At 41.1% G+C, this 26,762-nt stretch overlaps 1 protein-coding gene across 4 annotated transcripts in view; it reads right to left on the minus strand.

Moving 5' to 3' along the window:
- Nucleotides 1-16,264, minus strand: part of UBE3A (ubiquitin protein ligase E3A) — a 54,334-nt gene extending 38,070 nt beyond the window's left edge. For 2 of the 4 annotated variants that reach the window (XM_027642390.1, XM_027642379.1), the window contains exons 1-3: nt 16,204-16,264; nt 12,354-12,443; nt 6,944-7,011 (exon numbers count right to left, since the gene is read on the minus strand). The gene's annotated coding sequence lies outside the window, so the exon portion shown is untranslated. The remainder of the gene's footprint in view (nt 1-6,943; nt 7,012-12,353; nt 12,444-16,203) is intronic. The other 2 variants (XM_027642410.1, XM_027642400.1) reach the window with 2 other exon arrangements.
- Nucleotides 16,265-26,762: the final 10,498 nt, after the last annotated feature.

The raw sequence follows: 26,762 nt of genomic DNA on the forward strand, positions 1-26,762 counted from the left end.
AGTTGAAAAGGTTCCTCATTTGTCAACATTAAAGGACAAACATGGTAAAGATTTTCAAATTAATGTCTGTCCAAACAGACCCAGTGCCTAGAAAGCATTTCTGGCAGACAATTTATAATTCCTAGGCTAGCTGGATACTATGCAGTGACAGATGATACTATGCAGAACACAATACATTATCTGTTTCTATTTCATTAACTTTTAAAATTTACCTGACATAAGGACAAAATTCTGAACTTCCTATTCAGCTACCTTTATACTCATGCTTAAAATGTAAACGTTCTCTAACTGGAAAATAACATACAAACCACCCAATCTCAAAATTTGGCCTCTATTTATTCCCTCCAATTATGTTTCCCTTACTCCTTAAGTTCAGGAGAAAATTAAGATGGTGATGCAAAACTAATAAGGTGTAAAACACTGCTTAGGCATTCTGATTGTTTAAGACCTGAAAATGTCCACTTTCAGGCAAGTCTCAGCTTTAAAGAAACAGATGCCTATTCCAACACTGATTCTAGCACTTTGCCCAAGTAACTTTCAGTGTGCTGGTCAGAGGACAGACGTATAATCTCTAAAGCCTTGTTGGTTGGAAAACCTGCATTCTGTCTGACTGCTGGAAGTATCAGCTCCTTTCTGGAGAGGGTGTGATCAATTGCTCCCTACCTAGACTTGGCCCTATATCACCCAGACCACACGCAAAGGTTCCTTACAGGAGTCTTCCTTTCAAATGGAAGCCTGTTAGAACAGCAGGCTGACAGCAACCTTAGTAAAACAAGGTCTTTCTGAGACTGTTTCATATGGGAGAAGCCATGAATATGACTGACAACAGCGAAGGAGCAAATTAAGTGCTGGTGCTGGATTCAAACACCACCAGATTTTGGAACGTTAAAAACATGCATTAAGGTGGCAGCTCTACAAGCATAGCCAAGAAAAGTTTGTGCCAAGGCCTGACACAGATCCAACTCTGTTAGTCAGATTTACCATACCACCGAACATAGTAACTACAGCAGTTCCATGAAGAGAAGCAGTATCTGAACTGTCACAAATCTCACTGAGCCAAAGTTAACTCATTTAAGTTTTGTTGTGAAATTTGTATCTACAAATTGAATGTATCATGGGTCAGAGCTTTGAATACGGTAGTTTCAGCATTTCTGATTTGTTGCATGATATCTTAAAACTAGACTTACTGTACGGGGATCTAAAAATCTCATGCCACTTACTTTTCAACAATCTAGATGCAAAAAATCTAAATTAATAATTTTTCCCATCTATCTCCTCCTCATCCTACCTTCCCCACCTATCCTTGCTGCCACTCCTGTGGGACAGAATATGATTGGCAAGGATTCCCTAGAACAGATGAAAGAACTAATTTTTCTAAACCTTCTTCATTCATGCATCAGGAGAGTAGTGTCTGCTGGCAAAGAGACCAGTATGTTGAAACATAGGGTGGGTGGTGAAGGAGACTTACCATCAAAGACCACTTATTTTGAATCTAGTTTGAACAAAGGACATTTTGACTACCTGACACAAACAAGGTAGAAAAAATCAACTGGTAAGAGAGTAAAAGCACACTGCTTGATCAGGAAAGGGAAATCACACTGAGGAATACACTAACATCTTATATGAGGGTATTATGAAGAATAGGAAACTGACCTAAACCAACTGCTTTTTTTGTCACAGGAATTCCCTTACAAAAAAACCCTCTGTTTCTAACTTACCTTTTAGAAGGTAGGGACAGCAGTCTCAGAGCAGATATTTATTCTTTGTACTCAAATGAATTTCACTGGTCTTTGCTGTTCTGATCATCATGGCTTATGGTTTAGGCTTTCACAGACAGAGCAGCTGAAGGTATGAAACGAAGTCTGTGCCTGTGGAGTATGTCCACGAAACCCAAGACGGCCGCTAGGCTCTTTGGGACTGGGCAGGTCATATCTGCCTAGTGAATAGTTATGAGGGGTAGAATCAACTAGGACTGCAACAACCCCTACTGCAATTAGGAAGACAATACACAAGTTTCACGTCTTCAAACCACATGTCTGAAGAACCTTGTGTGTTTTGGGTTAGCCCTCATCAAGAGGGAAGGGGATAAATAATGTTTATACAGTGATTTGGAACACCACCTATTTCTCCAAGGTAGCATAGGTGAATATTTTCTGAAAAGAATGTTCCTATCAGCTCAAGAAGAGGGAGGAAATAAATAATAAATGAGTGAAAGAACAAGATGTCAGAAAGCAAGTTCAGATGCATCAGAAGGGGCTAAAAGCAACTTTGTTGCATAGCTTGATGAGATCTTCTCTTTGCATATTTCATTTACTGTCGAAAGTCTGCCATTACAAACATGAGCCAAGAAGAGGTCCCCAGCTGCAACATACAGAACCTAAAGCCACAGCATGAAGAGTTTAAGTACTTACTTGTCAGCAATGAAAAATAAAGACAAATAACTTCCAGGTACAAATCACCAAATTAAAAGTTGTTACTTACATGGATTTCCTAAACCTACTACTTTCCCTGGGTTATTTGATGTTTATTTTCTGTCAGAGCACAGCAATCTGGCAGCTGACACACAGTATCTGACATCTACGAAGATCCCTTAGAGAAGGAACACTTTTGTATACTATAACTTCTTACTGACCTTATTAAAAGATGGGTGCCTTGGGAGGTGGCACTTGTAAGAATTTAGGTTTCCTTTACAGAAGTGGCTATCCAAGTAATCTTTGATCCAATTTTTTTTTATTATTCTCTTTTTGATCTATGTTGAATATGGGGGTGATTCACATCTGTACAAAGAAGTGCCATGATCTACCTTACCATCCAGCATCAGAATTTGAGTTGCTTAATTAATCATCTCTCTCAAGAAGATACCACTAAAGATAGTTTTTTAATGTTTTCTTAAGAATCCCTCTGAATCCTCCGAGAATGAATTTTATATGTTCCCAGAATGACTTTGAACACCACAACGGAACAGTCATCTCTATACAGTAAGGAACTGACAACTGATAGGAAAGTTGGCCTTTTATAAATTGAGATTGATTCAAGTGTCTTGAAGAATATTTACCAAATCCCTATGTTCAATCTTAATTGTTATCTGCAGAGAAAAACCAAATAAATAATGTAATAGGCACATTTAAGCCTTAATTTCTTGATAAGGTTGGAAATATCATTTACTTTTGCTGCCTGCATGCTGCTTCCAACACACAAAACATAAAAAATCATAAGATTCCAGAAGTTGTCTTCATGCATCTAATTAGAAGGTCAAATTATTAACGATCCTATGGTAAAATAAACCAGCACTAATACAACCTGATCATATAAATCCTAATGGAGCCACAAAAAACCCCAACCAAATGGTAATAAGGTATCTATATGGGGTTTTTTTCCACTGCCCAGTAAACAAAACAATTCAACTAATAACAACAAATGCAAAATCACATTCGTTAGAAGACCAAAAGAATTGGGTTCTATCCTGGAAAATGCCAACCTGAAGTGACTAAGGCAGTCACAACCAATGAGCAAACGTACACACCCTCCTAATATCACAAGAATGACAGATATGACTCATGAAGGATTCATGGAAAAGTGTCTATTCATCTGCACAAAGTATTTCAGACACTTTCAAAACTTAAACCCAGTTCTCCAATTATTCAATATTCTTCAAAAGTGTAGTAGAAAAGAGCTATAAAGACAACGTAAAGATAGAGGAAAATGCACTGTGATTAGACAATGAAAGGAATTCAAAGTTAATCAGGTTAATCATTATGGACACTGGAAGAAACTAAGTCTTCTCACAGCACAGAAAGAACACAAATATCTTCCAACTAAAAGAAAGCACACAAACACCCTATGACTAGAAACTAAAGCATGCAGGATAATGAGGACAAGTAACACTTGAAGAAATTATTTGGGGTGGGGATCTGAATTTGCTACTATCTTCAAATTAAAGTTAGTGCCATTTTGGAATTTACACTTCAGTAAAAATACAAGTTATGAGTTTAATAAAGGTAGAATTTTGTGCATCTCAAAACAAAGAGATCAAGCATCGATTTATATAAATCTCCATCCTATAATATCTGTACTTTGCTCTTATGTCAATACTCTACTGTGCTGGTTTTGGCTGCAATAGAGTCCATTTTCTTCACAGTAGCTAGTGTGGAGCTGTGTTTTGGATTTGTGCAAGGAACAGTATAGGTAACACAGGGATGTTTTTGCTACTGTTGAGCAGTGCTTGCACAGAGTCAAGGCCTTTCCTGCTCTTCACCCCACCCACGAGCAGGCACAAGGAGTTGGAAGGGGACACAGCCAGGACAGCTGACCCCAGTTGACCAAAGAGACATTTTCCTATCATACGGTGTCATGCTCAGCATATAAAGCTGAGGGAAAAAGGAGGAACAGGGATAATGTTTGGAGTCATGGCATTTGTCTTCCCAAGTCACTGTTTCATGTGACAGAACACAGGTACCTGTCACATGTTACCTGCTTTCTTGGAGATGGCAGAACACCTGCCTGACCATGGGGAAGTGGTGAACAATCTCTCTGTTTTGCTTTGCTTGTGTGTGTAGCTTTTGCTTTATCTAATAGACTGTCTTTATCTCAACCCAGGAGGTTTCTCACTTTTACTCTTCCCATTCTCTTCCACATCCCACTGCTGGGGGGAGCAAGAGAGTGGCTGTGTGGTGTTCAGCTGCCAGCTGGGGTTAAACGATGATATCCACAAAGCACAGAGTAACAGAAAAATATCTAATGTTTGCCCTCATTCCCTCCCCTCAAGTCAAAGTTAAAGGCCTGTGTGTTATTTCCATTTTCTACAACTGCCCCTGCAACTCTGGACCCTAGATTTTGCCTTCAACATTTAGTTTTGGCTTGCTATTTCAGTAAGATCATAGATGTATTTTATTCACCTTTGTAAAAGAAGGAGAGACACAAAATTATCTTTAGCTTCTGCATTTTTCACTTAGACTACAGCTGATTTTTCTTCCACTACACACACTCCTAATTTTTTTGCAGCAGAACCATTTGTTTCTATTTCAGTTATACCTGTTACTCCAGGCTCCCTCCAAAATGATATACAGTTATGAATAGAAAGCCCCTCCTACATCAGTAGGTGAAATCCAATCATCTATTTAAATTTCTTTTAGTACCTCTTCTTTTACTGACTAACTATCAAGTTCAGTTACTTTCAGGTAAGTTTTACAGCTTTGCTTCAGCTTTAATATTTAAACTTTCATTCTGTCTGTCCTTTTGCTTATGGTCTGTTATTTTGATTTCTTTTGCCGCCCAGTTTTCATGCTGCCTTCCATGTAAAGCACCTTTCCGTTCACCAAGTCTTCAGTGTCACCAGCATGTTTGTTTAAATACAGTTTATATTAAGACCAAGCAACCATGCAATTTTATAGCATGACATTCAGCTTTTCTGATGTTCCAGTAGTATTCACTACTCACCATTTGTGGGGGACTAGAGGGGAATTCTTCATCACTTTATGAAGCACATACCATTACAAAGACTCTACGCATACACACAGTGGCAAGCAGTTAAACATTCAGAAAAAAAGCAGCCAGCAGGAATAATGGCAATAAATAAACAATGGCTTAGGTTTGAAGAAGAGCCATCACACATACAACTGATATTGAACTGGAGAGCAAGAAGCAGGTGGGTGGTCCCAGTGGTGCTGTGGGTGCAAAAATGAATATACACTACCTGCCAGATGCCTGCTAGAGTAAAGGACCAATCTACACAATTCTCTCAGGAACATCTGGATTGTGATAATGTAACATTGTAGCTTTTTGACAGATTTACAATTTTTAATAAGTATACACTACAGCTAAAGTTCCAGCTTAGAATTAAATCATATTATTATCATCTATCTATACCTTCCTACAAAACAACTTAAAAACATCCAACAACTTTTCTCCAAACTTGAGACTTCAAAACTTTAAGTACATTCCTACGCAAATTACCTTCAAAAGAAAAATCCAGACATAAACCCATGGCACAGAAAACTCCTGTCAGCAATTACTGAGCTCTTCCCCACATTTTAAGGGGTTAAGAGGAAGTACACGCATAGTTTAGAAGCTGTTGTTGAAGTAACTACATACAATCTTATATATGCATTAATAGACCTATTTAATATGGTAGAAAAATTAACTTAAACGATAATTGGTTTTTTGAATGCAGTGATGCAAAAAGTTTCGAAAATTCTTTATGTACCACATTGCAGAACCATAGGACTTAAAAGACACTGCAAAGTGGTGCATCTCCAGGTACACAGGAATACCAGGTATCTCCACAGAACTACACCAGAATAAAGTCAGGAAATGGAAATCAAAATAACTACAAGTTCAAGTTCCAACCCTGCTGCAACACATACACATATTTTTAAACCGGTTGGACATTTAGGAGCCTAGACAAAAAGAGATACATGTACCATGGGTTTATGTTAACACTGCTAGAAAAGATTATATTTCTGTAATTCACAGCATTCCTATCTGTAAATTTGACTTACACTGATGATTGCATAAGTTTTTAGTAGTTCTGAACTTACTTTTCGAGTCATATCTAAAGGGTGTACAAGCCTGACTATAAATATGCTCAGCAGCAAATAAAATCAACCCACACAGCTTTCAGAAAAACACCAATTCTTATCTAATCCACGGAGAAATAAATGAATGGTAGTAGCATGATGCTGAGTTTGTTAAATCAAAAGGGAATTCATTAGTTATATCACGAGTATTTATTTTCTCCAAGAAAAACCAAATAACTCAGTTTTCTAGAGAATTATGACTAAGTAATAGTTAACATCATCAAAAAATAAGGGGCAAATGAATGTGTGTTTCTTCCTGAATTTATTTTCAATTTTGTTTTTCTTTTTAAAATCAGGAGACAAAAGTGTAACTATTTGTTTTTATAATTACTAGAATACAAATAATATAAGTGAAAACATAAACATACCATATCTTTCAAGAGCTGAACAATCTTGCTCTTTCAAATTCCAAAATGGACTTCTACAGTTCTTGTACCTATAATGCAAAACATTACAGTTCAGTTTTTGCACCATGCTCCATATTGATCTGAAGCTCAATACAACTTCAAGACAATACATTCAAGAATGCATTCACAAGTCTGCAAAGAAAGGAGACACAGAATCGTAGAATATGTCAGCTTGGAAGGAACCTAACAAGGATCATAGCACCCAACTCCTTGCTCCTCACAGGATACCTAAAACTAAACCATATACCTTACCAAACTAAATCATACTTCCTATAAAAAAACACAATAGAAAATACTTACTATGTTAAGGAAGCTACAAAAGCAGAAAGTTCATACAAACAGCGTTCCCCATTCTTTCCCCTGTAGTGATACTACAGGACTTCCCATCCTTGGAAGTCTTCAAGACCAGGCTGAATGGGGCTCCCAGTAACCTGGTCTAGTGGAAGGTGCCCCTGTCCATGGCAGGGGGGTTGGGTTGGAACTAGGTGATCTTTAAGGTCCCTTCCAACCCTAATCACTCCCTGATTCTATGAAATCTAGTAATTACTTTCCAAAAAGTTAGTCATTTGGCACAGAGTAATACATTTTCAGTACCATGAAGATTTGATACATAATTTCTTGGTTTAAAAACTCTATTAAGAACAAAAAAATCCAACACAGCTTATTTAGGCTGATCTCCAACACAGACCAGAGTTCTCATGATGGAAATTACTTTAAGAGTAGATTCAGGTTTATCTTTAAATACGTCAAACCTCATTTAGTGCCAAGGGCCCATTCCTTTATCAGGAAAGTGAAACGGGGTGATCCTGGACCAACAGAGTCTTGCCAGTAAAGCTCTAAGCACTAACAGTTTATACACAGTTTTTTGTTTTATAAAAAAGTTATATAGGGCACCCTACCTGTTTCATGAAACAAGGTTGCTATTTTGACAAAAAATTCTGATAATTACGGTAGCTTTCTGTAGAGTTAGGATTAATGATACACAACTGTACCAAGAAAACTTTACTGCCAGTCAGAAGAAAAAAAGAAAAAATTATTTGAACAATATGAAAGAGTAACTGATGATTTTCCTGTTTGGAGGTAGCACTTCCACTCCATATCAACAACAGAAACCCAGAACCCTTTATATTCTACTGAAGAATAATTCTTCACTTACTCCATTAGACGTTCAGTTAAAAGTATTCTAACAAATGCGACCAATATTTTCACACCTTGCATAGCACGACTTCCATCTTAAACTTCAAGGTATCTATTTGTTCCTCTACATACACAGAGCAATGTCATCTGTATAAAATCCTCTCATTCTCTTCTGAGGTACAAAAGCACCAATTCTCACCGCGCACAGAGTAGGAGGAGAGCACCAAGTACAGCATGAAGAAGTATCACAAATACATCTACCAGGGATCTTATGAATATTGCTCAGCAATAGGAGGAAACAATGTTTCCCCACATAACTGAAGCTAGGGAGTAGTGTAGGACAGTACCATTGATAGAGCAAACAAGACCACAAAGGAGGAGATGTAGACAGGGGATTTGCATAACAACATGCAGTTAGCAGAAGAGCAAATAATTCCAGCAACACAAAACTGAAATTCCTGAACTTCCACTTCTCCTTCTTCAGTCTCACCCCACCAGCCACCACTAAGGCAGAACAGAGAGTTCAGCAGTCTACTAAAAACATTTGCTCAAAGATTACCTGGTCAACAACAAAATGAAACAAGGATCTGTAATGCTTGTCCAAAAGGAATGAAAATGATTTCATGAAGTCAGACATGCTTTCACATTCACCTTTAGAATACTTCTTAATTAGCACTAAGCCACATCTGCCTAAAAATATGTAAATGGTCAGTGTGACTAAATTCTTGGTCAACACTATTGCGTCCACTCAACATTAAAAAAAAAAAATCTTGATCTGTCACATAACCAGAGCCAAAAGAGCTGCTTGTTTACAACTATGTCATACATTTTCAATAAGAAAAAGAAACTTCAAGGCACACTGGATTATAATAACACAGACTTGTAAACTACTGAATTAACCACACAGTACTATACAGAATTGTAAAATATTTAAGAAATTAATTATAAATTACAAAAAATGCTTTGCAACTCTCATATCTGGTTCGATAAAAGATATCATAAAATCACCTCTATCAGTGCTTAAATGATATTTTCCACTTGTGTATTTGGGTTGTTGTGTTTGCCTAGTTTTTTTTTTTCAATAACTGTCACACAACAGGAATAGAAGAAAAAATTCTGAGCGCATTACCCTAAAGAAAATGGTAGGTATGTTACCCAGTATTATAGATTTTCTAATACAGTTTCAAATATTTAAATTCAATTAATAATAATTTTCTTCCACAACTGACGTTTTAATGTTAACCAAAATAAAATTTAACCAAAATCACGTTAGCCAAATAAAAAACAAGTATTCACAAACATCCTTCTTTCAATAAGATATTCATGTTAGAGGAATCCTGCAAATGGAGTACTTATCACAACCTTACTATGTAAAGGGCTCAACCTTCACAACCAAAAAATACCAGTGTTTCACAGAAGTGGTACACTCTCTCAGGAATTCCCTTGTCCTGGAATTCTGATGGCATTTGCAGGTTGTGTGGACTCTTTAAGTATGTATTTCTATTATCTACAACGAGTAAATTTTCCTACAACAGCTAAAACACGCCTGGATTTAGCTACTCAGACAGTGTACACTGGTATACCTTGGACTTTCTAAAAATAAAGTAGGGTGTATACACATAGTAAATCATAATATTCATCACCAAGACTTTGGACATGAGATTTCACTATAAAAAAAAAAAAAGCAATCATTATCTGAATATGGTTATACAAATAAGAAGGATGAAACATTGTACTAGAAACAGAAATTCTACGGTAGTGATAAACTTCTTCAGTATTATCTAGTTTTGCAAAAGTTTTTGATTCCTTTTAAGAAAATGAAAAACACCACACTGTAAAATAAAAATACTTTAAGCATTACAGTAGTCAGCTCAAACACATGACTAACCATAATGCAAAAGAAAAATTCACCTACAACTATGATAGCCTTTCTTGAAGTATTTTGACATACGTCCCACTTCAGAAGTTCAGTTCCTTTAAGAGCCACTCCACACCCTCTAACACCCCAAGTCTGCTGAACAACAGCTGCTCCAGCCTGGGTCCCACAGAGCATACCAGAGCAGGAGCACACAAGTAATGCCAGAGCCTGGCTGCCTGGACAAGCCTGGCATCTCTCAGCACTGTGCAAGCTTGGCAACACAATACTGATCGCTCTTGTGCCTCCTCTGCGCACAGCTCCTACAGGTAAGGGAGAGGAGTGTTTGTCATCCTAATCTCCTCGTTTCATCAACTTCTTTGGTGTAATGACTATCAAGAAAGTATTAACAAGTCCTAAAAGGGGTCTGTCAAAGGAAGCAAAGATGGTGGTCTTTTCTGTGAAGTAGAGATGAACTAGCTTCACCTCTAGAACTCTACCTCAGTCAAGACAGAAGTTCTGTCACAGTTCTCACATGATACCAGAATGAAAAGCAAACTATATGGACTAATTGTTGCCAGACAGTTATGCAGCAACTACAAACCTCAAATACACGTTCCATGATTTTCTGCTTGCGATCCTACTGGATGATGCACAACCCATCAAGATCAAATTCCCTTTGAGTTTCAAACTATCCTATAGTTTACACATAAATTTTGTCTTTAATTATTTTGGTCACAGCTTTGACATTTTGTCACAAAAGGACTGAACATGAAGGCATATGGAGGACAGGGAGGCGATTTGAGACAGCCACCACAGCTTCACCAAGGGCAAGTCTTGCCTGACCGAACAAGTGCTGTTCTATGATAGTGACTGCATCAGTGGACAAGGGAAGGGTTACTCATGTTATCTAGCTGGACTTGTGTAAGACCTTTGACTTGGTCCCCCACAACACCCTTCACCTGAAATCAGAGAGATGTGGATTTAATGGCTGGACTCTTCGGTGGATGAGGAATTGATTGGATGGTTGTATGCAGAAGGTCAATGGCTCAATGTTCAGATGAATGTCAATGGCAGCTGGTATCCCTCAGGGATCCATACTGGGACCAGCACTGTTTAGTATCTTCACTGACAGACAGTGGGATTTTAGTGCACCCTCAGCAAACCTGCAGATGACACCAAGCTGTGTGATGTGGCTGACAGGCCTGAGGAACAGAATGCCACCAGGAGGAAACTGGACAAGCTTGAAAAGTGGGCCAATGGGAACCTCATTCAACAAGTCCAAGTGCAAGGTCCTGAACCTGGGTCAGGACAACCCCTGGTGTCAATACAGGCTGAGGGATGAGAGAATTGACAGCTTTGCAGAGAAGGACTTGGAGATACTGATGGTTTGCGGACCAGAATGTATCCTGGGTTGCATCAGAAGCAGCAGGACCAGTAGGTTGAAGGAGGCGAGTCTGCCTCTCTACTTCACTCTTCTGAGACCCCACCTGGAGTACTGCATCCAGTTCTGGAGTTCTCAGCACAGGAAAGACATGGATCTGTTGGAGCAAGTCCACAGGAGGGCCACAAAAATGATCACAGGGTTGGAGTACCTCTCCTGTGAGGAAAGGCTGAGAGAGCTGGCGTTGTTCATCCTGGAGAGAAGGATCTGGAGAAACCTGACTGCAGCCATTCAGTACTTATGGGGAGTTTATAGGAAAGATAAGGACAAACATTTTAAAAGGGCCTGCTATGACAGGACAAGGTAATGATTTTTAACTAAAAGATGGTAGATGAGGACTAGATATAAGAAAGGGAATTTTTACAATGAGAGTGGTAAAACACTGGAACAGGTTGCCCAGAGAGGTGGGAGATGCCCCATCCCTGGAAACGTACAAGCTGGACGGGGCTCTGAGCAGCCTGACCTAGCTGAAAATGTCCCTGCTTATTGCAGGGAGGTTGGACTAGATGACATTTAAAGGTCCCTTCCAACCCAAACTATTCCAAGTCTATGGAAAACAAAAGTAGTACACTCCATATTAAGCAGTCAACTGGTACATCAGTTCAAGTTTGTCCTAAATCATCACTGCTGTGATCCACCCCCAGTGACAGCCCCACTTTTGACATACTACATAAGATAAGCACGATCCTCAAAATGAAATCATGTTAGTATATGAAGAATGTTTTAAAAGTTATTTGAATGGATGCAAACAGCAACACTTTTCAATGAAAAGTACTGGGACAGCTACATGCTATGAACACCCCTTTCAAGCCACCAGATTGAAAAAAAAAAGTTCAAACCCCTGCTTTGCTAACCAGAAGTTTCTGTTAAAACACATACACCTCTGCTCTAAGAAAATGCAAGTTGCTTCAAAAGAAGCAAATCACCCCTCTTACCTAAAACAGTGAAGTGAGGGTCCAGAGGGAAGCCACCCATTTAGTTCCACTCAGCTGAACAACTGCAGCTTCTCCTAATTCTTCACCACTCTGTAAAACATGGGCAAAGAGCCATGCAGGATGATCATGGAAAGAATATTGGTAAAGACTGACTTCCACCCCCTTCCTCCATTCATCAGTTTGCATAATACAGGGAAGCAGGCTCAACCTATTAAGGTAAGTAAGAAGTAGTTAATGCTTCCTTTAAGAGATTCATTCATAAGAATATTTTCTGAGACAGAACACCATGGTAATATTTAATTTATAATATAATTTTGCACCCAGTAAGTTATTTTGTCCATAAGTTCTGTCACTCCTAGCCACAGTAAGGTGGAACTATTCAAAAATAGCAATTTAAAGTGCTATTTAGTCACGTGTTATATTGCCAAACCTGGATCTCAACATTGTTTCATTTTCTTTTTCATGTTTCTCCTATGAGGTTATTTTCTGAAGAAACGTGTCACCAGCTGGTGCAGTTACTGAAGTGTGGCTTCGTTACAAAATGTTACCTCTAGATTGTATTTGCTGGCCTTCTGCTAACCAACCAGATATGTTAGACACATTAGTATTCATATGAACCAGCTTTTTCCCAAACTTTTATTCATGGACGACACAACCTTATGAGGCTGTCAGGCACTGCCTGCAAATACCAGAAGTTAATGCAGTGAACGCTGAGGTCAAAGTATCTAAGGTGACAAAATTAACTTCAAACAAGAGATTTGCTCATTGCTGTTGTCTCTGGGAACCAGCTATTTAGCAATGCTTACAACACATTTCTGGGAGGGGGGAAGGAGTAATTTTTTTTTTAAGTAAACAACATACTCTAGATTTTTTTGTTACAGACCCTGGTAACAAATGTATTAACCCTCTCCTTCCATGTACAAATCAGAATTTGATTAATGACAGGAAACTTTTCAACACTGCTTCTCTATGGAACTATAAAACTACCTTAAATATACAGGATAATTCAGAAAAATTGTAAAACAGGCTTCCTTTGTTTAAAAATCAATATAAATTCATTAATTAGAGTGAAGACCTGGCCCACAGTACCAGAAATGAAGACTGATGCTGGAAATGAGATATATGCCTACATACTTCATGAATTCTGTCCCCTTTTCCCTCAATTGCGTGTTCTATTTTTAAAAATTAGCGGCTTTTATCTTCAGGTGTATGAATACATCAGTGTGGGGAGGGAGAAAGACATTTCCTGTGCTTAAAAAAGATGAATTCTCTCTGGACAATCACTAAGTAAACTGAAACTAAAAGTAGCAGAGGGTGGAAGAAAATTCTTTCCTGCATAGCAAAAATTAAGATGATGCATATTTACAAATGGTAATCACTAAATTAATTTCATCATAAGTGTCATATCATGTACTACACTAATTATTGTTTATTAAAATGTTATATACTTATGTTCACAATTAAGCATGTTTATTACTTAAAACTCAGCTGAAAGATATTTCTACCCCTACTATTTATTTGGTTAATAGAACCTGTGAATTCAGAGAACTAGTGAAGAAAATGTCAACAAGGGACATAATCATAATGAAACATAATGATTTGATACTGGGCTACATATGTCATTTCATATTTTTGAAAGAGAAGTTAAATTATATGAAAAGGAACCTGTTTTATTTTCTCGAGTCAATTAGAATAGGGACAATCTCAAGGTGCTCTAACAAGCTGAGAACATCCCTATATGTATTTAACATATACACCCAATTTCAAATCCATTCACAAAAGAATCATTGTTTGCATGTTTTTAAGCAACAGCAGCAATTAAAAAAAAAGACTAAGTTTTGTTTGGTATTGAAAAAAAAAGGATCAAACCCACACAACTTCAGAGTTCTGAGGAGGACTTGGACTGAGAAATCCAGGTGTTGAAGCACACTCCTGTGAAAAAGTCTCTGCTTTTTCAAGCCTGGCTTTTTCTACACGGTCACAGAACCATATCCCAAAACGAACCCAAACAAATCAACCACTGATATTGCCAAATTGGTGGGTTTGTTTCTAAATTCCTAGGATATACTCAGGACACTCCAGTGAAGAGAAATAGCAAAGAACTCTGATAAACAAAATTAACTTGTTAATTCCATTAGGAAAGATGCTACATTAAACAGCAAACATTTACAGCAGAATGGAAGGTATTTGTAAAACTGATGAAGCATCTGTAATATTGCACAGAAATAATTTCAATTAAAGGTATTTTTCAGCTTTGTAAGCAGTCAACTGGTCTTCTTTGAATGTTTTTCTGTATTGAGTTGACAGAATATTACTATAAGGAAGACAAGTCATAAGCACTGCAAACTACATCTGTTTTAAAAGACAAATATAAGTGACAGTTTTCTTCACATATCCACAGCAGTTTAGCAATGCACATTTAATATTTTCAATTCAACAGAGTCATTAAGCTGAGTTTTACCATGTTTTCCAATTTCTCAAAAGTACCTTAAACTGTTTCCATGACAAAAGGGCACAGAGTATTCAGTGCCACCATCCAAACCAAGCAGTTTGTGAAAACTGTAAAGCCTGTTTCCCAGCAGTTTTCATTCTTATCAAGAGCTACCTCTCACCACCTGCATTATTCTCCCCCACCAGTCATAGATGTTTAACAAAACAGTACAACCTCTAAGAGTGTAGCTTCTCCCTTAGCAGGGAATCTCTCTCTAAGTGGATGCTATTTGCATGAATTAGGAACTTAATCTTATCTTTTAGACCTCTCCCTTTCAAACCAGTCAGAAAAAAAAAAAAAAGATAAACTGACAATACAATCACGTAGGTCTTACTTTGTTAGGAAATCAAAGTGAAAATTGGGTACAATTTTCCACTGAGCAACTTTTTGCTAGACATGCAAGATGCTCGACAGAACCAATCTGAGAAGCCAAGTTCTCACAGAGCTTGAGGTCTGCAGACTCTTACTGAGGCAGGTAAGTTTCAATACAGACAGAGGGAGCATCCCTGAAGTGATGTGTAAGACACGTGGTTTGTCTCAGACTTAGAACATCAGCCACATTACACAGAAGGAAATACAAACAAGTATTTTCATTAATTGGAGGGAAAACAAAAAAAGGAATAACTGCAAGTCTACAGATTACAGTTTCTTGCCACTTAAACGAGAGTCGTGGAACATGTTTTGTTTCCAAAGCAGTAGTAACTTCTGAACGACCACAACACATCGTCTTAGACATCTGATTTACAAATCAACAGTGAACCATAACATCCTTTAAGAGAAACACTGCTTAAAAACTGAAACCCAGAAAGACCCGCAATCAGGAGCGACCGATCACATGCATCATCAAGGCTGCCTGCGCACAGGTGAGCAGACCCAACTCCTCAGGCTGCGAAGGAGGTAACACGAGCAAGTGAACGGAGCCACTTTGTGAAGCAGGCCCTGCACACTGGTCAGAGACCCTCGCAGCACTTCCCGTTACCGCAGCGGCCGCGCCGATGGTAACGAGCCGGCCTGTGCCCAGGGCAGTCCCGCGGAGCAGCCCCGGGCCGGGCAGCGGAGGCAGGGCAGGCGGGTTCACCCAAGGTCGCCCGGCGAACCCGGTTTCCCGGGGGGGCGGGGGAAGCCCGGAGCCACCCGCCCGGCCGGCCTTCCCGCTGCTGGGGAGCGCCGGGGCGGCTCCACATCCATGTGCCTCCCGGGGAGCGGGAGAGGACGCCGGGGTCGCCGCCTCCCGTCCGCCCTACCCACCCCGGCGGCGGAGAGCGGGCAAGGCCGCCTCTCCCGCGACTCCCTCCCCTCCAGGGTCGGCGTGAGCTAGGCGCCATCCCCGCTCCCACCCTGCGCGGTACCCACACGGACCTGGGCGCCGCGGCTGCTGCTCCGGGGCGCTCCCGCCGCCGCCGCCGCCCGGGCTCATGCGGGGGCCGCGCCGCGCTCGGGGTCGGGCCGCGGGCGAGGAGGAGGCGCCGCCGCCGCTGCTGCCGGTGCCGCCGGAGCCGCGGCCTGGCGGGGCGGAGAGGGAGAGGCGGCCGGGCCGGGCGGGCGCGTCTCCTCCTCCTGTTCCTACTGCTGCTCCTGCCGCTCTGCCGGGCCGGGCCGCGCTCAGCGCGAGCCCCGCGCCTCCATCTTGGGACAACGCGGATGTCGGCGCGGCGCAGGCTCGGGGCGCGCGGGGGGGCGGGAGGGAGGCAGGGAGGACCGGCCGTGTCCCGGCGTGCAGCGCGGGCGGGGGCGAGGCGAGGCAGCGGCGCGCTACCCACCGCGGGGAACCATAGAGAGCGGCCAGACCGGCGCCTTCCGGCCCTGTGCGCTTGCGGCGGCGCCCGGCGGAAAGGGCGAGGCGGGGCAGCGCCTGCGCACTCACGCATGCGAGGCGAAGGCCGCCATGTTGGAAGAGGGCAAGGTGGGGGGAGGTGGTGGGGAGGGGGCGGGGCTCCTCCCCGTCAGTAAAGCGGCGGTCAGTCCGGCGCGCGAGGCGGGGTGGGGTGCTGGACCGTTCGTGCGCAGTCGCAACACCCGTGGGGGGAGAGTCGCGGGCGGGCGAGGTCTGTGGGGGTGCGCGGCTGGTCGGCAGCGCGCACACGTGTACAGGCACATACACATGTATACAGACACATATATACACACACACGTATACATACACGCACACAGGCGTATCCACACACATGCCTACACATGCAAACATACGCACACACCCCCCCCCCACATATACAGACGTACACATATATGTGCACATATACACACATATACATACACACCCACATACACACAAATATACATATGCGTGCCTGCACACAGTCATACATACACACACATATTTATGCACCTACATATACAGACATACACGCGCATAAACATGTACATAACCATGCACATACAGACATTTACATATACAAACGCACATATCACACGTAGACACATGCATTACACACGTGTGGATTGACAGGTACACATATGTACATACGCACCGACATGCAGGCACATGTACCCTGGGACATGCACGTGAAGACACACATGTAGGAGGCATGTATGCAGGGTTGCACATGCCCACGAGCACACACAGGTGCTTTTGCATAAGTGAATGCACATGCACATGTCACACCCATGCACATATATGTGCATGCATGCTGAAACACGACAGTCATGTGGGCACACATGGATGCACTCACATAGGTACAGACCCTTGCATGCACACGCACATACACACACATGTACACACACACACGTACACACACACACATACACACACACATACACACGCGCCCAGCTGCGCGTGTAGCCATGGAGGCTGGGGCACAGCCCAGGGATTGCCAGCATAGCAAGGGGCCATCGTGGCTGCGTACAAGGAGAGTGGCTGCCACCAACTCCACGCCTTCGGCAGGTCCCCACTGAGCCCCACCACAGATTCTGGCCTGACTGGCCGGCCCCATGGCAGCCCGCCCGGCGTTTATCGGGTTTAATCTGGGCAGGCAGCCAGGGCTGGCTGTCAGGAGGGAGTGCTGGAAGGGGAACGGTCAGTGACCTCTGGAGGGGAGCCCATGCTGGAGCCATATGCTGGCCTAAGCATGAGAGGACAGCCAGTGCCAGGCCTGGCCAATCCTGCCCTGTCCAGCCCCTTGGCATGCAAGCAAGGAGAGGATGGAGAGACCAAAAGCTGGGAAGTTTCCTTAACGTGGGAGCAGCCCTGCTGTCCCAGCCTGCGGCAGTGTAAATTTAGATCACCAAGCCTGGCAATACTCACACCCAACACCCTGGGGTGCACAAAGGGCAGAGCTGACTAACGGGCTGGGAAGGGTCGGGAGTGAGGCTCAGGGATGCAGCCTGTAGGCTGGGCAAGAAACCCTGTGATCCTCTGATCAACCCTGCCTGAGGCCTGGCTCGCTCCTCTGCTCCTATGAATAGTTTTTCCATTGCCTCCTGGGTAATTCCTTTCCCTCCCCTACCTATAACCAGGCCTATGTGTTGCAAGTACTCTTTTTGTGGGATTTTAAAAACATAAGTAAAAGTTGCATTTTGGCAGGTCAGTGCTGAAAGCAGGTTGATCAAATAATTTCAAAATTGGCAAACGCATGCAAAATATGACTTTTTTTGGATATTGAATTTTTAAATTTTAATTATGTGGATCTGCAAGCATTGAAGGGGAGAAGGAGTAAGTAGAAAGAAAAAAAGGAAAACCGATCTGTGTGTTTTTTACATTATCCCCTAGTAAGGGGAATTAAACAGAGGTGGTTTTATTATGGCAGAAAGTATGTTTTTTTGTTTTGTTTTTAAAAATGTAAACTAGAAATATGAGAAGTTCTCAAATGTTAGAATAAGCTGTTAAAACCATAAACATAAATTCTTAAAAACATGATACTGAAGCCAAGGTCTGGGCCAGGAAATGAGTTTAAGAACACACGAATGTATAACAGTTTTTAGCACAATTATGGAAGTCCTAATATGTATGTTGCAGGCTAATAGCTGGTAAGACCAGTGGACTTAACATCATTATGCATCAGTGCAGAGTCCTAATACTCAGAGGGAACATGGTGGACAGATGTATAATTGAAATATTAGGACTGAATGAAGTATTCTTGTACTTCAGTGTGATCTGAAAGCAGGGTACATTGTTGTGCTCAGATGGACATTGGTAATCATCTAAAAATAATCACTGGAATGAGCACAGCCCTTCTGCATCTGGAGGCTCACTCCCACACAGTAGCAAAAACTGCCAACTTTCATGTATTAAAATTTCAGATTCAGGCCACAGTTTATTGTGCCATGAGCTTTTCTGTTACCTCAGAAATAATAATATTGAGAAAACTGGATCTGGAATATGCACTGTCTTGCTGCTTTTCCTTTTCTCTGTTGCAGATGCCACATGTCCAGTCCTTATCTCCTGCTTGACTCTGTGGATGCTATTGGAAGCATGTCACAGTATAAATCCAAGTAAACAACATCATCTGGTCCCCTTTTACTTACACAGCCATCTCATTGCTGGTCAGGCATTACTTGTTTTTGGTATATCCATGCTGGCTGTTTCCAGTCACATTCTTGCTCTTACTGAGCCTGGAAATAATCTTCCATAGTTTCAGGTGAAGCTGCTCAGCCATACCTTCCATGATCTCCATACCCCAGGGGCCTCTGTCCCTTAGGGATCTCTCAAAAATGCCATGATCATTCAAGATGGCAGAATGGCCTCACAATGACATTGGCCAGCTCTCAGTGTGCTTTGTTGCTTTCCATCTGATGCTGTGAGCTTACATATGTGCAGTTTATCCAAGTATCCATAGATTCCTCCTCCTCTTCTGAAAACATCTTCTTTCTCCCTCAGGCTTTGCTACTACCCGTAGGAATCTGGGAGCTCCAAGACCACACCATACCAGTAGGCATTCTTTTCTATGTCCTGTGCCACTAATGCTCTGCCTCATTTAGCAGCAATGCCACAATTTCCTTAGCCCTCCTTTTGCTTCTGAGGTACCTATAGATCCTCTTATTGTCCTTCACATCCCTCACTTGTTTTAACTCTGGTCTAGCTTTAGCCTTCACAATCTTATCCCTGCATGCTCAAATGGTTCTCCTAAAGCAGTTCCTGGAATATGTCCCAGTCAATCGTTGCTGGAAGCTGTCTCCATAACTTTTATCAAGACATTAATTCATCTTGTTTTCTTATAGCAGAAAGAACAAGGACTGCTCAAAATCCTATCCAGGGTAGGGACACCGTGGGTTTATATGATGATGGTCTTTTTTACCCCTGTCTTTCCAAATAGCTGACACTTTACTGGACTTGGGGGTTTTGGCCCTTGCAGAACATTAAGTGTATTTTTTTCCATGGATTGCAATCCTGAGATCTTGTCCCTGCTTAGTAATGAACAGTTCATGACCCGTCACGGCGCCGAGGTAATATTGTTTAGACATTTCTCAGCTTTTCCTCTGAACAAACCAATGCAACTGTGAGGAAGAGGCAGATGACAGCAGATGGAGAAGGTATGCAGGATGGATTAAGGTGATGTGTATGCTGGGGTTTATTTATCGCACTGGCTGGATGCAGAGGTATGGGAAAGAAACTTCTCTGAATAGGACACAGGTATGAAAAGACTCAGCCTTCCTTCTCTTTTAAGAATCTGTGGGACAAATCACATAGTCAGGGGACATGCAATATTCCCATTAAGGAATATACTCAGAACAAATTGCAACATAGCAGTGTTTTATGGATTACCAAACTGCATGATGGGTTTCACTTTGATTCTGCTAGGCATAAGTTCCTATTTTGGAGGGAAATACTAAATCACTTTTAGGTTCTATAGCATGTGCTTGGTACTTTATTTTACTTTAAGAAAGCTTGACTAGCCACAGTTTAACTCTGGCCATTGATGGGCCCACGTCACTTCTCTTACAATGGGGATAATTGTACTTTCCTGCCTCATTTAAGTATGTTACCTATTCTGAAGTGCTTAGATATTAGGGTACAGAAGTGCTTTTGCTGCCATGAGTGCTTTCACCTACTTTACATTGGTATAGCCAGCTGCTGGAAAGCAACTGGATCTGCCCAGTGGAACAGGTTCTGAATTTGGAAAAATCTGATTGGAATTCCCAATGGAAAAGCCACCACTCTCTCCCTACTTCCTTGCTAATCCCTACAGATCCAGGGCCTGAGTATGGACTGCAGCTGAGGGGAACAAACTGTTTGACTCTCTTTTGCAGTGATCCCCTCAACAGAGCAGACTGTGGTGAGATGCTCCAATTACATGACTGAAGCAACAATTGTTAAAAAAGTAAAAATCAACAATTAAAGCTAATAATCTGGTCACTAAGTAGAAGTCCTGCAGAAAATCTAGTCTCAGCATTTTAACATTTGGAAACAAGCAGGGTTTTTTTAACTGCTGAAGGGAACAAATGCAACTTCCTGATACACAAGTTGTATGGAATAGTCAGTGTTTTCCAGCAGGAGGAAAAGGACATTAAAAATAGAATCCCAAACTCATTCACCACTTGCTTGTGATGCTGGAGAAATGCCATTGTTAACCAAGTCTGCTGCATATTAATTTCGGTAATGTTGATGTTTCACTTCAGAGATTTGTAGCAAATAATTTCCTCTGGAGAAGTCTTTGTAAACACACAGAAAGCACTGTGTGTGTCCTGTTCTCATTTAATTCGAAAACCCCAATACAAATGACCTGATAATACTACTTTTTTTTGATATCGCTTTTAAATTATTATGTGAGTGAAAGTTACATAGTGAAGCTCTGTAAGTGTAACCCCTTAAATGATAAAGGTACACTGAAGTGTTCTGAGCCTTTTTAAGCCAAGTCAGATGCTTCAGCTTGCTGGTAGCTGAAGTCTTTATGCATCCTTTTGCAGATAAAAAGATAAGGGAGGCAAAAAGATCATCAGCAATAGAATGAAATACTGAAGTTCTGAGTTAGTCGTTCCTCTTCTGTGGGCATTTCTGAAGGGCTGTGCTTCTGAGTCCTGAGAAGCGTACTTGTTCTCCCTTTTCTCCAGATGAAGAGAGGAATTGGTCTCTTGGTTAAGCTGTGATGTGGAGGTTCATGTTGTCTTGAAGTGGCTCTTATTTCTGGCCTGAAGACTTATCTCGAGTGAGGTTGTTTCAGTTCCTCCCTGCAAGCTGAAGGAGGTTTCACGATGCATTTTGCTGAAAGAGGACTGTTGGGTAAAGTCTTGTTTCCCTCAGTGCTTTGCCCAGCCCAGTGGCCTCTGGAAGGAAATAGGGTGAAAAGAGAAGCAGCTCACATGCACCCCTTCACCTCCAAGTCTCGTGTACCATCTTTCTGCTAGCCTTGCATTTACCTCCTCCAGTCTTCTTGAAGGAGCAGAATATAGATAATTTTGTTCTTTCCTGTGGAGTGGGGAGTTTGTGGTCTGCTGCAGGTCTTCATGATGTTTGCTTTGCTCACCTGTGCAGATAAACTGGGAATACTCTCTTTTTTTGGCCATTATGCATTCTTTCCAGTTCTGTGCCTTTAGGTTGCAGGCATTTTCAACCCATTTTTTCCACCTTCCTGCTCTCTGCTGTCCTGTATCAATGCACTTTTCTACATTCAAAACCTGGCCCTGTTTTCTGACGTGTCTGGTTTCAGAAAGAAGTCTCAAATAGTTGCTGTATCTGTGAAAGATATTTAGGAGTGATGCTTTTGTTTACTCAGAGATTTCATGGGGACATATTGGTATGTTCTGCAGCACACAGCACTCCTAAAACTGCCTTACATTACATAGCTATGCAGGTTTGGGCTAGCCGTTGTTTTGGTTGTAGAAGAGGACCCTCACTGACAGCTGTTTTTCTGACCACGTGCCTACGTTATTTTTCCTAGATATATATAGAAGTCTGACTTGCTGAGCAGAGCAAAATGGCTTTGTGCAATTAATGTGACATGCTTAATAATGCTTGGAAGGGTGCAGGCATCTGCATTTATCAACCTGCCAGAGCCAAAAAAAAAATCTGACAAGCAATCCCAGTGCAAACACAGCACATGTTTTTCTAAAAAAGGGACAGCACAGTGCCCAGTTGTAAAATTGCTTTTGAGATGAAACACTCTATATTTCCAAGAGAAACTTGTGTCATGCAAGAAACTCACTTTATCCTTGGGTTATCCTACCCAGTGACAAATTCAATTTATGACTTTTTTTCTTCTTTGGCATTTTAATATCATAATTACTTTCCTATTTAAACAGCTCATTCCTTGAATACAAAGTATGGGTTGGTTATTAGCACTGCAGTGGCACCTTGATGAAATCAGGTTCAATCAGCTCTCCATATTTTTCCCAGTCAATAAATGATTTTTAATAGGTCATCATGACATGATTGAAAAGTTGAAGGCTTGGATAATTAGCATCAACATGCAGCTTTCCACACCCAGCATTTTATACATCTGCTTTACTAATACTGTTGTCTGGAGAGGTTTCAGTTTGAAAAGGAGGGCACTCCTGAGGGGTGTCTGCATGAAAATCAGACCTTATTTAGCTTGAGAAGAAAAAGCATCAGCCACAGCTCCAAAGTCCCTTGTCTTGGGTGCAAGATATTAGAAGAGAAGCCCATCTCCGCTCCTTTCCTCAGCAGCAGCACTCATTTTACTGTACATGCTGCTGCAGTGACAGTTATACCAAGTTCAACCTCCTGTAGCTATTAAGACCTACCCTGCAGTATGACCTTACTCAAAAGGTAGAATATACAATTCACAACATTTCTTCATCAGTGTATAAACACCATATTCTTGGCTGGCTGCCTCTTTCAGGTAAACAAGAGGAGACTGGGGAGAAGATGGAGGGTTGGAACTGCCTCAAATGCTTTCTCATAGTGAATTGCCTGGTTTCAGTGTTAGGGGAAAATTTAACTCCTGTGTTTTGCGTCTCGGTCCCTGCCTTATTTTCAAAGAGCATCAGAGGGGGAAGAAGGACAAGGATGTGGGAGGCTTTGATCTTTGAAGAAGAATGTAGCTGGGGACAAGGAGATGAAAATGTTAATTTATCACCAAAGTGGGGGAGAATTGTGTTTGAACCCAGGGATTAAAAATACTATAGATTGTTTGCGTCCTGAGACAAGCGCTATCAACAGTGCTGAGCTCATCACTGAAGAGTAGGGTTGAGAGACACTATACAGATAAAGTTTTGTGCTTGGAGTCCTGCTAGAGCATGTTGGAATCTGACCTATGTGCCTGAATTCCCTTTCTATGGAAACTACTATATAATCCCTGTCTCAGCCCCATGTGACATTGGCATGTGGCCATGTCACACCTCTTGACCCCAGAACTGAAATGTACTTTGGACTGATAATACCCATATTGCAGAAGAGATCACCAGGCTGTTACGTACCCAGAAATTGCAATCAGTAAGTGTTTGATCTGAAAAAGCACTGAGCATCTATCCGATTCCTGTCAATCCACCACTGCTGAAACATAGATCTATGATAAGGGATCTTCTTTGCATTAGTGCTTTTGCTTTCAGTTTCCCTTTCTTAATTTTACATTTTATAATATTAGGACATAATACTTTCTGAAGAAATACAGCTGTGGCAGAGGAAAATCCCCTTGAAATATGTGGGAATTTTTCCTCAATAAGCACTGAAATGTTTGGCTCTTGGGATGGAAATAGACCTTGGAGTTTTACCAAGGTGCTTCAGAGATCCTTGTTCCCATTGCTTTTCTCTTTCAAATATGACTGGAGCTGTCTAGATTCAGGACTCATTTGAACTAAAAATAAGTATCTTTTAAAACAGGATCTTCGTTCTCTGGTCTCTTAGAAAGTCTGCTGATGTATGAAATGGAGTATTGCTTTTGGTACTGACTTTCTAGCCTGTGGTTTAATCTGTGTGAACTCTGAAATGCTGTTTTTACTTTACTTAAAGGCCAAACCTGTGAGTGAATGATTGTGTTGCTAAAGATCTGATAAGCTTCTTTGAACTAGTTCCTTTAATAACCTACAGTACTTATTTATTGTAGGTACCTGAAAATAAAACCCAGCTACATCACATTATTTAGAGACATTGAAGAAGAAATATAGAGCTCTTTATACACATGAGAATCAGATTCAAACAGATACAATAAATGTTTCCTTTGTAAGCCTAAAAGTTCCCCTAAAGCCTTGCAATCGTCGAAAACAATTTATAAAAAAAAATCACAGAGCAGATGTGATTCTGTGCCCAGGGATTATTCTATAACCCTGAAAGGTTGAACAAACACTGCTTTTGCAGAGGGAATCCGTGAGTGAGTGCTTCTATGCTTTTCCGCAAGTGACATCTGATTTAAGAAGTACCTCACCTTGTATCCTCACCATTCTAGAGAGGATATTGAAAATGCATACAGTCTCATGCTTGTGAAAATTGATCAAAATTGATGTCACTGGAGACTTAAAAGTGTTGTAAAGTTGAATAAGTAATCACAAGACAAGACCGTTATTCAATGTGGATTCTATAACAGCAGATATCATGGTGTCATCTGCTGGGGTTCAGTTTCTTATTCTTACTGTATGAACAAGACTGGATGCATGTGTGTTATTTAGGACATCTTATCTGTAATGACCATAAAGGAGTTGAAAAGGTACAGTTAATTTTAAATTGGTGTGCTGTTGGAGCCAAAGTTACAAGAATTGCATTTTTGAGATTCAATCACGAACTTCTGTGTTAGAATGGAAAATTTTCCTTCAAGGCACAAATTACCTTCTCGAGCTTGAAGAGAACAGCTGGAAATAGCTGAAGAATCTGTCCCTCAGAATGGGTGGAAATATGGTACCTGCACTGATTTTACTAAGACTCGCATGTTACACCCCAGAAGGAATACCCTTCAGTTTCCATCTTATAATTTTTGTTAATTCTATGCTTACAGACACTGTTATGTTCTCCACTCTTCAACTAAACAAATGACCTCCTAAATGTAGCAAGTAACACCCCCCTGTTTTTCTTTCTTTCCCTTCTCCATAAAAACACTCCTACTGATCCTGAAAGCAAGATTTACACAAGAAAATCTTTGCCTTGGGAGTGAATGGTGTGGTTTGATTTCTCTGCCAAGGCTCCAGGTTTCTCGAAACCTAGTTATAAGCATCTAGAAACCTCAGCTAAGTTATATAGTATAGTAAGTGCTTCCAATAATTTATGAACTGGAATTAGAGTTGTAGAGTTATTTCTAATACTATAATCCTTGTAATGCTGAAAATAGTATCTTCATACTGTGTCATATGCTTAATTGCTAATTAAGGCATAGCTTGCTAAAACACTAACTAGCATGCTTAAATAATTTTTTTTTTCTTAAGAATATGATGCCAAAGTGAAGTGAAAGTAGTTGAAAATAATATCAAAGTTAGTGTCAAAAAACTTAGGGTTAGATATGAACTCTAAAGCTTAACACTAAGTGAAGTTTTGATCCTTAGTCTTACTGTAACAATATGCAAAGATGGGTAAGGAATACATAAGGATCAACAGCTCTGTACTTCATTTTGAACTTTCCTTATGTTCTGCTTTTGGCTGGAGTAGAGCTAATTTTCTCCATGGTGACTAGTGTGGGGCTGTGTTTTGGATTTGTGCTAACACAGTGATGAAGATACAGAGGTGTTTATTATTGCTGAGCAGTTTTCGCACAGCGGCAAGACCTCTTCTGCTTTCCGTATTGCCACGCTGGCAAGGAAGTTGGGGGTGCATGGCAAGCTGGGAGGAGACACAGCCAGGACAGCTGACCCTAACAGACCAAAGGGATATTCCAAACCATACAACATCATTCTCAGTATATAAAGTGGGGGGGAAGAAGGAGGAGTGATGGTGTTTGTCTTCCCAAGTCACTGTTATGTTTGATGGGACCCTGCTCTCCTGGAGTTGGCTGAACACCTGCTTGTCTATGGGAAGCAGTAAGTTAATTCTTTATTTTGTTTTGCTTGCATGTACAGCTTTTCCTTTCCCTATTAAATTGACTTTATCTCAACCCATGAGTTTCCCA

This window comes from Corapipo altera, unplaced genomic scaffold, assembly GCF_003945725.1.
Source record: "Corapipo altera isolate COAL_440 unplaced genomic scaffold, ASM394572v1 0, whole genome shotgun sequence".
NCBI classification, from domain to species: Eukaryota; Metazoa; Chordata; class Aves; order Passeriformes; family Pipridae; genus Corapipo; species Corapipo altera.